Source organism: Aphis gossypii, chromosome 3 (genome assembly GCF_020184175.1).
Source record: "Aphis gossypii isolate Hap1 chromosome 3, ASM2018417v2, whole genome shotgun sequence".
Lineage (NCBI taxonomy): Eukaryota > Metazoa > Arthropoda > Insecta > Hemiptera > Aphididae > Aphis > Aphis gossypii.
Window position 1 is genome coordinate 50,528,787 of NC_065532.1, and position 12,941 is coordinate 50,541,727.

The following is a 12,941-nucleotide window of genomic DNA, read 5'->3' on the forward strand; positions in this document are numbered from 1 at the left end:
GTTACTACTCATATGCCATACCTAACAACTACAGTATGCATTTCATTAGTATTTATAACTATTGTTACTATACTTAAAATATTGAACAATTGGATCTTGTCTGAATGCTGTATTTTCGTTTATTAAAAATAATTATAAACATACGATTCTTAGTATAAAGCTGGTTAGATATACAAGGTGATTATTTCGATTCGAAATAATCTCTATAATCATTTAAATACTAATAATAAAAAAAATGATATGTTTAAATATTAATTACCTAATTCACATTTATAACCTTTTTTATAATAATTATTCTGTAAGTATTCAGTTTTATAGTTTAATATTATAAAATTAACGTATAAAAGTTGCACAAATGATAAATTATTTTGTTCTAATAAGTTTGTAAGTATATAGAATCCAAACAATATTTTAAGAAACATATGCGTATGTTTACCTGGAGGCTATGTTTGAGAATGCAACGTTTCAATTTGTTGCTCACACAATAATATAACCACCCAGAGGAATATCTTTATTTTTTAGCATACCTACTGCATCCAAAATAAAAAATACAATAGATAGTCAATTCAACATACATACTTTGTTTACACGTACCTACGTATTTAACCCATTATAACTTAATTTTGTCATAGAACATTTTAAATTTTTTAAATGTTATAGCAGATCAACGATCAACTTCTATACTGAATTTATAGCCAATTTTTAAGTATAGAAATTTAAAATAGAAAAATATATAATTATTATTTGTATATATGTAATATTATACATGAAAATAAATAAATGTCTATTATTACCTTTTTTAATACAGAATCCCAAATCTGGTTAAAATGTAACTCTGGATATAACATATTACGTAAATTAGTAACGAGATTAATAATAATATTATGAAAATAAAAATTCTTAAATTAGTTAACTGTTTTATTATTCTATACAATAACATACTTATTCTTTCCACTTCAATTCTGACTTTGTTTAAAGCACTCATGGCCAAAGTGCTTAGGGCCCGTCAATGTAAAATGTTGTCAAGCGGAAATAATACTCGTATTGATAATACGAAAGGGGGGATTGCTGTGTAACTGTTAATAATATACCTACTATAGAACAAGATAAAAAAAAATGCAAAAAAAATATTTTAATATTATTGTCTTTTATACACAAATGCCTTGTTTGAAACGAATGAAAACTTTCACAACAATCTTACTAACAATGTGCAGGTGTTTACGCTTTAAGCCATAAAAACTGCTGTACCGTATTTTACTAGATACCTAGTATTTTGAGCTTAATATTTTATTTATTATTATAATAAAAATTATTAATCTCAATGAAAAACTTATAGGTAAGTATATATTTACTTTTATTAATATTGTGCTATTATATTAAGCGAGCTCAAGCTTATTTTAATAAAATAGATAAGTATTTAATTTGACACACACGGTAATTCCAAACGTGTATTGATTACACTATTTATCTGCATACATTATAATCAGTAAATACTACATAACAAATAAAATTATATTCAAAACAGTAAGTCTGTAATGATTATTCTCAAATTCAATATAATTAATATAATATTACGCTTGATATTAAGTTAATGCGATTTAAGAAATAAAAATGTATCTTTAGAAGTAAAATAATTTACACTGTACCTATTTCTTCCTGATGTATTAGGCTATACCTATAAATTATTATTATTATAATTATTGATTATCATTATTGTTAAAATGTACTTATTATCAGTAAAATGGTTTATGATTTCAATAATAAAAATAAATTAGATATAAGTACCTACTGTACATTTTGTACTAATAAAAATACTTCCGAATAAAACTATTATAAATTACTAATTCGCAATTTTAGAAATATTCAATTTGTGTAAAACTATTTATAGCATGTTTAAATATACTATATTTATAAAAAAATGCATAACTTATTTTATCATTTGGTGTCGTCTGTCGACTGTCATAACTCATTAGTCATTAGCATGAAAACCAATGCAAAATATGTTTATATATTTCCAATTCAATATAAAAAACTAATGATAACCTATTTCAACTGATAACATCACGACTAATTTACCTAATTAAGACAACACAAAATGAATGAGTTAGCTGCTTGGTTAGCTATATCTAGTGATTTCATATAATTACATAGTGCATTACATGTTAAATATTTTAACAAATAAATTATCCAAGTTAATTTAAAACAATTTTAAATTTAACACTCGATATACCCAGTGTAAATTAAATGTATAGAACAGTATACCTAAATCTATTAAAATTAAAACAATCAAGTAGGTACTTATGTATTATAGAAACATCTCATTTAAAGTTTAAAAAATTCAGAAATGTAATTTGAAATAATGATTAAAGACATTTATTAATCATTTAGATTTTTTAAACTTGGTATTATTTTATTGTGCTAATATGATTGACATTTGTTCCCATAAAACAAACGCCTATATAGGTACTAAGAAACTGATGGCTAATGATGCATTATCGAATAAATAAAATTGATTTTTTTGCTTTGTTGTCTGGAAATTTGTTAATTCATAGCATGAGTATTAGGCAAAACTGCAAGAGCATAACATTTTGGTTCATTTTTCAGAAAACCCGAAAATAACCTTAATTTTACTTAAGTATAGAAAATCCGAAATTTAAATTATAGCTTAGAAATATTTTAGGGAGGAAAATTTTATTTTAATTTTGTTTATAGAAAAACACTCACAGAGCTATTCAAATGTAATGAAGAACATTTTTCAATCCAAATAATTATAGAAAAATATAATTATAAGATTCACGTTTTATTCTACTTTTTCAAATATACCTATATTATGTATTATATATATTGTATGTATAATATACATGTAGATATTTAAATTCTTAAAAGCTTTTGTGAGCTTCATCACATACATCTCATAACATCTTTATTTAATCCAGCAAACTACGACTAGACATTTTAATCATACACTGTATATACACGTAGTATAGGTAGATATCTATACCTATATTTATCGTGATTCATGTTGATTAAGTTTACCACACAAAATTGTAAAGAGTAAGGACTTTATATTTAGACGAGTATTTCGAGAAATATTTCTGTAACTGCAGAAGATACTTAGCAATGATGCAACAAATAGAACAACTTACTCATGTCCGCTTTAAAATTATATTATAATAGGCTTTAGCTCAAACTTAGACTCGGAGTTAGACTCAAGCTCTTTTACTATCTATTTTGAGACTAATGAGACTAAAATATTAAAATACGCTATATACTGAGTACTAGTCAATGAACATTTAGTTCTGTTTTACACAAATTTTACAGTATTACATAAAAAAACAACTACTTATACACATATTCAACACAAAAAATGAAATAATCAATTATATCTCATATATATATATGTATATATATAACTCAAATATTTAATATTCAATCATGTCTTTTAAATTTTATGGCTTGCGTTTAAATTGTGTGCTTAAAATCATAAACATTTTATGGAAAATATTTGTATAGACCATTAGGTTTAATTTTTTTATTTTAATGTCAACATGTTAATTAGATATTAAATATTAATAAATTATGAATAATAATTCATGTAGTCGTAGTTTTGTTTTAGCCTCAAAAATAAATTTATTTGGTCGCCCAAATTGCTACTTGTTTCTATTCAAGAATAAAGATCACACTCAAGTAAGACCCATGCGGCATGCACCATCTCGTCAAAAAAGAAAGAGGAAACTAAACGAAGCGTTCGATGAATGTTTATAGTTTACACTATTTCCGGAGATATGTTTCTCGGAATCATATAAGTTTGTACACAAACTAAAATATTAGTCACCAAAATGCCGTCCAAGATAAAAAAAAAAATAAGCAAAACAATATTTCTCTTGGTCTCTCCGTTCCTATTCACACCGTCCGTTTCAATTATCGTATTGTAAAATTAACCGTATCTCAATAGCCAATACAACAATATAAACGTGTAAAAGTATAATAATAAGTATACGTTAGGTTGTTAGGTATTATTATAATATTATTATCATCCGGATGCATTGAACCCTTCATGTAATGATTTTTATTATTATTATTATACCACACCTATACATAAAATACGAATACACCAGCTATTATATCGCCGACTAGTGGATGGATGGTCTGTGTCCGTCTTGTATTTCATTAATCGAAACTCAAGACGAAACTAACGCATTTACAAACTTCGAGATAGGACGTGCAGGTTATAGACGAACAACGACGGCGGAGAAACACGGCGGTGGAACAGTGCCAATGGAAGAGAACCAGACCGAAAGAGTATGCGCGCGCGCTTTACACGCATATACAATATTATTATTATACCTATATATACCTATAATACTCTAAAACGACAAACAGCTCGAATACTGCCGCCATCATTTTAATTGGACAGCGGTTAGATACGAATATTATTATATGTATATTGTATATGTAAATTGCGGTCGCTGGTCGGCAACTAGTACCCAAGATGAAAAATGAAAAAACGGGTTTTATTTAACAATCAATTAGGCATCCAAAATTGTATGACTATTATTGTCTGAACACTATCAGTTATTAACTTCAATATTTTTAACTCGACATTTTACCAAAATTACCTATCAAATTTTCAATAGAAATTAAATCATAAAAATGAATACCATTCAACTATGTCAAGCGATTACGTATTTTAACGAGTAAAATTAAAATCAAAAACACAGGTATACCGCATCTACACCGTACATGATACATTTTATGATATGAACTTACCAACAGTATACCTATTAATCTATCAAACATTATCCACATAACAGAAACCATCGGAAAACTGTAAAATATTTCTATAAATTTGATATTATAAATAAATGTGAATGAAAAATAATCTTATACGAGATGTGATTGTTACAAGTTTTTGCTTAGAAATATTTGGATCAAGATTTGAATTTAAAATAGAATTTCTACCTACTTGCTAACAATCAGGATAATTTTAAGGATAATAATGCGCACATCTTACATACTAAGTGAATAAATAACCTAAAATATTTGTGAAGAAAAAAATTGAAAAGTATAAAGAATTTTGGTGTTTAGCACACACGTGGTATATGATATAATACGTATAGGTACGTGATATATAGGTACGTCTAAGTAATATAAAACGGGATATTAAAAGGAAATCGTGAAATGCTCGGTGGGGCATTTTTTGTGTTTTATTATTTATTATATACTTGAAATTTGACCCAATGGAGGCGGTAGGTAATACATTCTTTTCAACCAAATCATTCGGTCCCATATAAAGCAGACCTGATTTCGTATGGTAAAAATAAAGAACACTTGTTTTTCGTAGGCATACCAACATATAAATACCTTGTATAATTAAAACACAATAAATAAAAGATTGGCCGAACTATAAGATGATATAACTGATATAAGTTCATAACACAAAACAATTATATGATAAGTCTAACATAAATAAGAACCTATATCAAAAATGCTCTATATTCTGTATTGAATTATATTATAGATCAGATAAAACTGAGGTAGGTACTTAAAATATTATATTTTTTATAAGACTGGCGAATTCATTAAGCTACACGACTTTATAATATTCTGACAGAATGTAATATATAGTGTGTACCTATATCTAATATAAGAATTTTAAGGGTTGCTTTTCCATTACCTGCAGCAAACAATACTAGTTTCACTTTGATTTCTCTAAGCCATGACACGAAACGTAAGATCAGATTAACCGGGTTTAAATTCTGCCTCATTTTCCTTGCTCTCCTTTTAGATAGGTACAATATAAGTGCGTTACAATTAATTACACACGTTTCCGTTGTTCTATGAACCTATTCGGTTATTATTTACTCCCCTAGCTATACATTTTTTTGCAGATTCATTTTATACAGGTAAATATACGACTAGCCTGTATTTTGTTTGGGATAGCCCAGGGGTATTGTGGGAGTCGACGGAGAGGAACGTGACTGACTACGCTCAAGGATCATTCTAAACTGTTATTAACAGACAACAGTGCACCAGCAATAAAAACGTTTTGTTTAAGGTTCTTTTATTTTTTCATCTCTCCACTCATCCGATCAAGGGCACATTTTTTTACACCAATTCTAAGATCTGATTTAAGAAAGAAAGAAAAAATAGTTTCTATGTTAGTCTTGGCAATGTTTTCTTCGCAATGATTCGGTCTGCTTTAAAAATAAATTGGGAAGAAATCTCGAAAGATATAAATCCAAACGACACACGATGACGGTAATATAAAACATTCGTTTAGTTTGATATGCAATATAATTACTTTTATCCATATACAAGGTATCTACAGTACCAACTCCAAAATAACAGAAAATAAATATAGGAATCTAAACTTAAAATAAAGATAACGAAGATTTTATTCGGAAATAATTAACTTTGTTACATACGTAGGTACTTAGAGATAAGTTTTTTGTAAGTACTACGTCCATTCACTTTTTTTAATGACTCATCATTTAACAATTTATGTAATACTAATTAATATGATTTTTACTAACTACGTAAGGTAATAGCGAGGGTAATAGTATCGGTATAGTCAATAGTCGATATAGTCGATAAATAATTGCAAAAATGATACGATTTGATTATCGTATGTACCTATACTTAAACACTTGTAGGTTTACAATCAATCTCATTTAAATAGAACTTGATTCAGAATATTATTATTATCAGTTAGTAGTTAAGTAATAAGTAGGTATAAATTAAAATATATTACATTCGATGTATATTATATTTAATATACCATTGATTATAAACTCGATTATAAATTAGTATTTTAGTATTTATAGTCAATGCATTGACATATTATATTAACATGCTAGTAGATCTCTCTCTTGGCAGTAATCAATCTAATTATTGATTTTTTGGAAGTTTTTTTGTAACTAAAATAATAACTATAAATGATTCAATGTTATATCATTACCAAAAATTTTTGAAATTGATACGTATTTATTGTATTAAAATAAAATATATTTAGGTTATAGCAGGTATGCAGTGTAGTACTGTAGTATCTATAATTATATTATTATTCAGATAATTATGAAAACCTTTTCAATTAAATCAACATACTCTTTGTGGAATATACAAGCTAATAGTTTTTCTGTTACTTTTCTTAAGCCGACGTTCTTTTTGTTTTCTACAAATAGATATAGGTTTCGTAATTAAATGTCGGTAATGTAAAGTTTTTGTTTGTTTAAAATGTACAAATAGGCAAAATTGAAAACGGGTTCGCACAAATAATCGTCACTACCACCACTACATTCATCCCTCCTTCCACAACATGAATACCACAGGAAGTTTGGTAACCCATTTAACATGACCGAAACATTCTGTGCTTAAGACAAGTAGACAATCAGATCCAATCTCTGTGTAAGTATTTTATACACTTATACACCTCGACAGTAACATTTAAAAATATTTTGTATTAAGTTACCTACCTACTAACGATTTTGTATAGTAAATTATCCATCATTTTTCGGCTACAAGCCAAAACATCGAGCAAAACACGTTGTAACAAGTAATATACATGAAATCAGATTAATAATCTTCAAGAAAAAAATAACGATGGTTATCTCAAATATCACTTAATAATTATTGCTATTGAATAACTTATCCATTTGTCTAACATCTTAATTCGAGAAAAAATCCTAATTAAAATTTCATACATTCGTAGATTGATGCTTTATATATTGGGTAAAAATACATAGCAAATTATTTTTCAAGTTTTAAATGCATTTACACAACAAGAAAAAAGGTTGATTTTCGAAGGAGTTGTATTTGTGGTAGAAATAACTGCGTGGAAAACTTCCTTTTTTTTATTTCGTAGGTTACTTACACACTTCGAAAGAAATGATGTTTTGTCGGTAAACTATAATACCTACTAGTTGGGCAAAAAAAAAGGTAACCACAGGAGTTCTCAATCAATGTCAAGGATACATTCTGACTCGTTACACTCGATCCGTAACCGTTGATTCACTTTTTCGGCAATTGAAAAAAAATACGTTTTCACACGAATTCTTAACGGGGTGAACCTATTCCAACCTAATCCATGTGGATGAAAGGGTTTTAAAAATTAACAACGAATACTCAGAGCAGCAACAACAGTTTTACAATAGCGCCTTAAAAACAACTAGAATACCAACGTCAAATGAAAGAAAACAATAATCGCTGTCTTCTCGTAGGTTGGTAGGTAGATGTTGACAACAAGTTTTGAAGACGCGCTTGCCAAACTCATAGATTAAGACTCAATAACTTATTGTTATCTGTCCTACAGTTAATATTATTGCAAACTAGTTTTATATTACACCTATGGCAGTCGCACAACAACAAAAATTTTAAGAACCGGTTTCGACGGCGAACGACGACCAACAGACAACAGAACGGACGTTAAAATAATATGATAACATTGTAACTGCAAGCGGTAAGTGGTAGGACAGACATCGTGATAAACGGCTGGAGAGAGCGATATGTCTAGAAAAATTTAGCCGGTCGGCCTACACCTTATAACCTACTCAGGTAAAGGCAATGGACGTATTATTTTTCAGGCACTCGAACGACGGACGCGCAACAAAATGGGCGAGCCCGCGGAGAAGGTAACACAAAGTCGAGTCATCGTCGCGACGCTACGTCCATCGTATCTCGTATACGGTAAACGCATTACGCGCATACACGCACGTGTTTATCGCGAACCACGAGGTAAAAATTAGGCATTTCGCGAATAGGTACGCAATTCGCTTCCCTTCAATGGTAATATAATAGTATTATAATCTAACTAGCCGGTAACGTCATAACACGTGTGCGTAATAAACTCGGCACATACTCGGTCAGGCTACCGACCGAATGAATATACTCGTCTTGTCTTACCTTTATAATAGTGGTTTGCCGGCCGGCGATCTCCTTGGGAAACGGTTTTCACGAACGGATAAAAACGACTCGAACAATATAATTTACACACGGCGCACACGCGACCGATTACAAAATAACAACGACGACGACGACGACGACGATATTATTACCTATCGTCGAAGAAACGGGAAAAAATTTATCGCACACGGTAAAAATTAAATTAGAAAAAAAAAAAACACAACCGGTGTAAACAATGCGACGGGCGAACGCGCGAGCACACACACACGCACCACCGCCGGCGCGTACCGAACACAACACAACACACGCACGCACGCACGCACGTTAGGACTACGACGGCACACGTCACGCTGAGAGACGAAACGATTACAGCGGCGGCGACGACGTCCGTACGCGGCAACGGAACGCGAACGACTGACTAAACGCCGTCTGTGTATCCGCTGCGCCGCCGCCGTTGTCTCGCGTGCGTACGTACGCGTTCGACTCTTTGGCGGCGGCGGCGGTGGCGGTGGCGGCGGGCGCCGTTGCCAGCCGGTCGGTCTGTCCGTCGCCTACGTCGTCGAGAACGCGACCACGGCCGTGCGAGCAGAGCCGCCGCCGTAATTGCTGCTGCCGTTCTTTCTGCTGCTGCTGCTGCATAGCTGACGCCCGATGACGTTTTTTCATAGATCCGAAACAGCTGTCGGTGGGGGCCGGCACACCGGTTCCAAAAATCACGACCGTCACAATTTTATCGTCGTTGTAGTGTATAGTAACGATTTTTCGAAACGATAATAATAATAATGGTCAATACTTTCTTCGATCTCGTAACGCGGGTTTATGATTTTTCGCGGCAAATGTTTCGCCAGAAATCATGAATAGGTACGATCAAATGTGTCTACCAACTGGTTTTTAAACGGTTAATACTAGGTAGTTGGTAACTTGTTAATACCTGTATAATATTTCATATCATATTATACCCATCAATATGTATATGTTTCGAAACGTTGTACGATTGTTGTGCGAAAAAAATATCGAAATTACACTTTATTTGTAATTTTTATTTTCGTCACCACGTCTTTACAACAATATTAAAATCATAATTAAAACTATTCGTATTTATAATGTAAATTAAATCATTATTTTTATTAATAAAACAATATTGGTGGGTACGAGTCAATATGAGTCTAAAATATTCTACATTATACCGATATTTAATTTCGGTTTACCAAATCGCTGCAATATCAATTCTACACTGTATATAATAATTAATAACTTAAGCTGAGCTTGTAACTAACTTATATAATAACTTATAATACCTCCCTACCTTTAATAGATAAATACTTACTCTCAAATAGGTAGTAATATTCTGTAAATACTATAATAGTGCAATGAAGTATATAATATATATTTATAATGTCAATTTTCAAACCAACTTGATTCACTTACACAAAATTAATGTATTGACTTTATTAGTATATAATTATAAGTTATTATTGCTCATAATGTCAATGAAGGAAAATTAATTTACATGGTATAATATAAAATATAAGATGATTAAAAAGGTAATATACAACAATGTAACATAAAGCCATATAGGTACATTGTTTTAGATATATAATTAATGTAACTTACCTATTAATTGGACTTCATAATTAGTAATTACCTACTAATAAAAATAGATGTATTATGATTTATGTTAAATATATGATTTAATAACCTAAGTGTAAAATTTATATGTAGGTAGTGAATAAAAATTCTAGTAAATGGTGATTGAGATTTGGAGGTATCATATAGCAATACTATATACCTACTATTCACTATACCTACTGTTGTGTAGAGTTGCCAAATTTTATTTTACTTAAGCTATGGAACAAACATTTTTTGTAAAATGTTTATGAGAAAAATTTTATCACTCAATACTTCTTTTTGGTCAACTACCAGTAGGTTTAGCATCTTATTTTTCATTGACTTAAATACCACACATAATTGTCAGTATTTTACGACATACGTGATAAGTTTATAAAGTAAAACTAACTGGATGTTACAGTTTATACAAATCGGAATGAATAAACGATAAAATTATCGTTTAGCAATAAGTGATAACAAAAATTGTCATAGTATAATTTAAAGGAAAAACAATGAACTCATTCATTATTTAGCCGGAAAAATAATTAAAAAATAGATTTCGTCTGTCTATCAACTAATCAACTTGATTATTTATTAATCATAAAAATAATATTGTTTTTCTTCTAAAAATGTTTTATAAATGTCTTATAAAAGCCAAGATGTTAACATAAATTATCAAAGTTTATTTCCAGGACAATTATTGGCATTTGGCCGTCCCAAAACGCATTATCAGAATACTAGGACGCTATATTTAAAACCGGTACGGTATGACAACTGTTTATACTATATATTATAGTAATGATTGTAACATATGGTATGAAGAGTGATATTAAATTTGAGAAATTTCTCATAGAAAATATTAAAAATTGTTTAATTTAAAATTAAATCATAATTATGAATCTATACCTACAATCTTGATTAATAAACGTAGATATTTAAGTTATTGATATTTCTTGAATTTGAAAATACATTTAATATTAGGAACTTGCGCATGCTAAATAATATGCATAATGCATGCATAAAATGCATTGACTTTTGTTTGGATATTTTAGAAAAAAGTTGTTGCAATTGTTATAATTGTTATTCTTTATCATTATGATTATCCTTATTAATTCATTGTTAAAAATGCTACATATTTATCAATTTTACAATATTTTAGTTTATTTGTCATATACCTAAGTCTCCAATCATTCACAATAATGCCATAGTTGGAAAACTGGAAAATCACACCAAATCTTACTAAAGGTCCAAAATATGTGTATGAAATTTAAGAAGAATCAAGAAATATTTATTTTATTTTAGGTACCCACACCAATACTACAATTTTATAATTATAAAAATAAAACATCATGTGTCTGGTAGGTATATTTTATATTATATTGCACCTCATTTAGATAGTATAATTTAAGTAATTTTAAATTACATATTTACATAATATATTATTGTGTAACAAGTTTAAAATATGTAAATACAATTATACAAATGTATGTTGTAAGCTTAAAACGAGAAATGGCCAACTACGGTGTTTGTACAATATTAATTTCCAGTCTACGAAATTAAATTGTATATCAATTTGACGTATAATTATAGTGCTATTGTTATTACCTAGTTGAAAGTTTTGATTTTAAATTATTTACATTTTACAATATTTAATAACTACTTGAATTGACTAGATACTTATTTGTGTTTTCATTTACCTAATAATTCATAAAACTACAATATTTTCACAAGTGCAAATTTTATCTTCCTATAAAATAACAAATATAATTAGGTATACATTTGGGTATTTTTTTATAATATCTCACCTAATAAAACTTTAAAATAGTAAGCACTTAGTAGCTTCTAACTACATATTTTATAAGCTATTTTCTTTGTTATAAGTTTCATAACTTTTACTTCATAATATTGATTGATGACCAATGAAAAACTTCAGAAACCCTTTAAAAATACATGATATTAGATACGTTTAAAAAAAAAAAATGATTATACTTTAGTTGGCTGTCACGTCAAGTAAGTTTTATTAACTCAGTATTATATAATTTAAATGTATGAACTATGGTATATTGTAGCTAATTGTTCAGTAATTTAAGTGTATAATATCTACAACGAGTATTTAAAATGTGTCTACGTTGCCATAAAGAATGTTACATTGTAATTGTTAGTCTGCTTATTTTTTAATGAAATCTAATAAAAATAATACAAATTGCCTAATTAAAGAATTTTAAACTAAAAACCTAAATTGGTTTATCAAATCAATTAACAAAATTGTAGATTATTGTAATTTTTATCAAAAAATTATTCGAATAGCTCTGGTATTATAACTTCTAGTTTTCCGCTGTCTTCTGGTCACTTATAGCCTTAGATTATTGGAAAATCATAGATCAGTTAAATTTACAACACCATATGACTTTGCAAAGTCTAAAGTAAGAACT

At 29.0% G+C, this 12,941-nt stretch overlaps 1 protein-coding gene across 1 annotated transcript in view; it reads right to left on the reverse strand.

Moving 5' to 3' along the window:
* The window catches only part of LOC114130386 (fat-like cadherin-related tumor suppressor homolog), a 139,149-nt gene extending 129,827 nt beyond the window's left edge, over window positions 1-9,322 (reverse strand). The window contains 1 exon segment of the mRNA XM_027995355.2: window positions 8,902-9,322. The gene's annotated coding sequence lies outside the window, so the exon portion shown is untranslated.
* Between the last annotated feature and the right edge of the window lie 3,619 nt (window positions 9,323-12,941).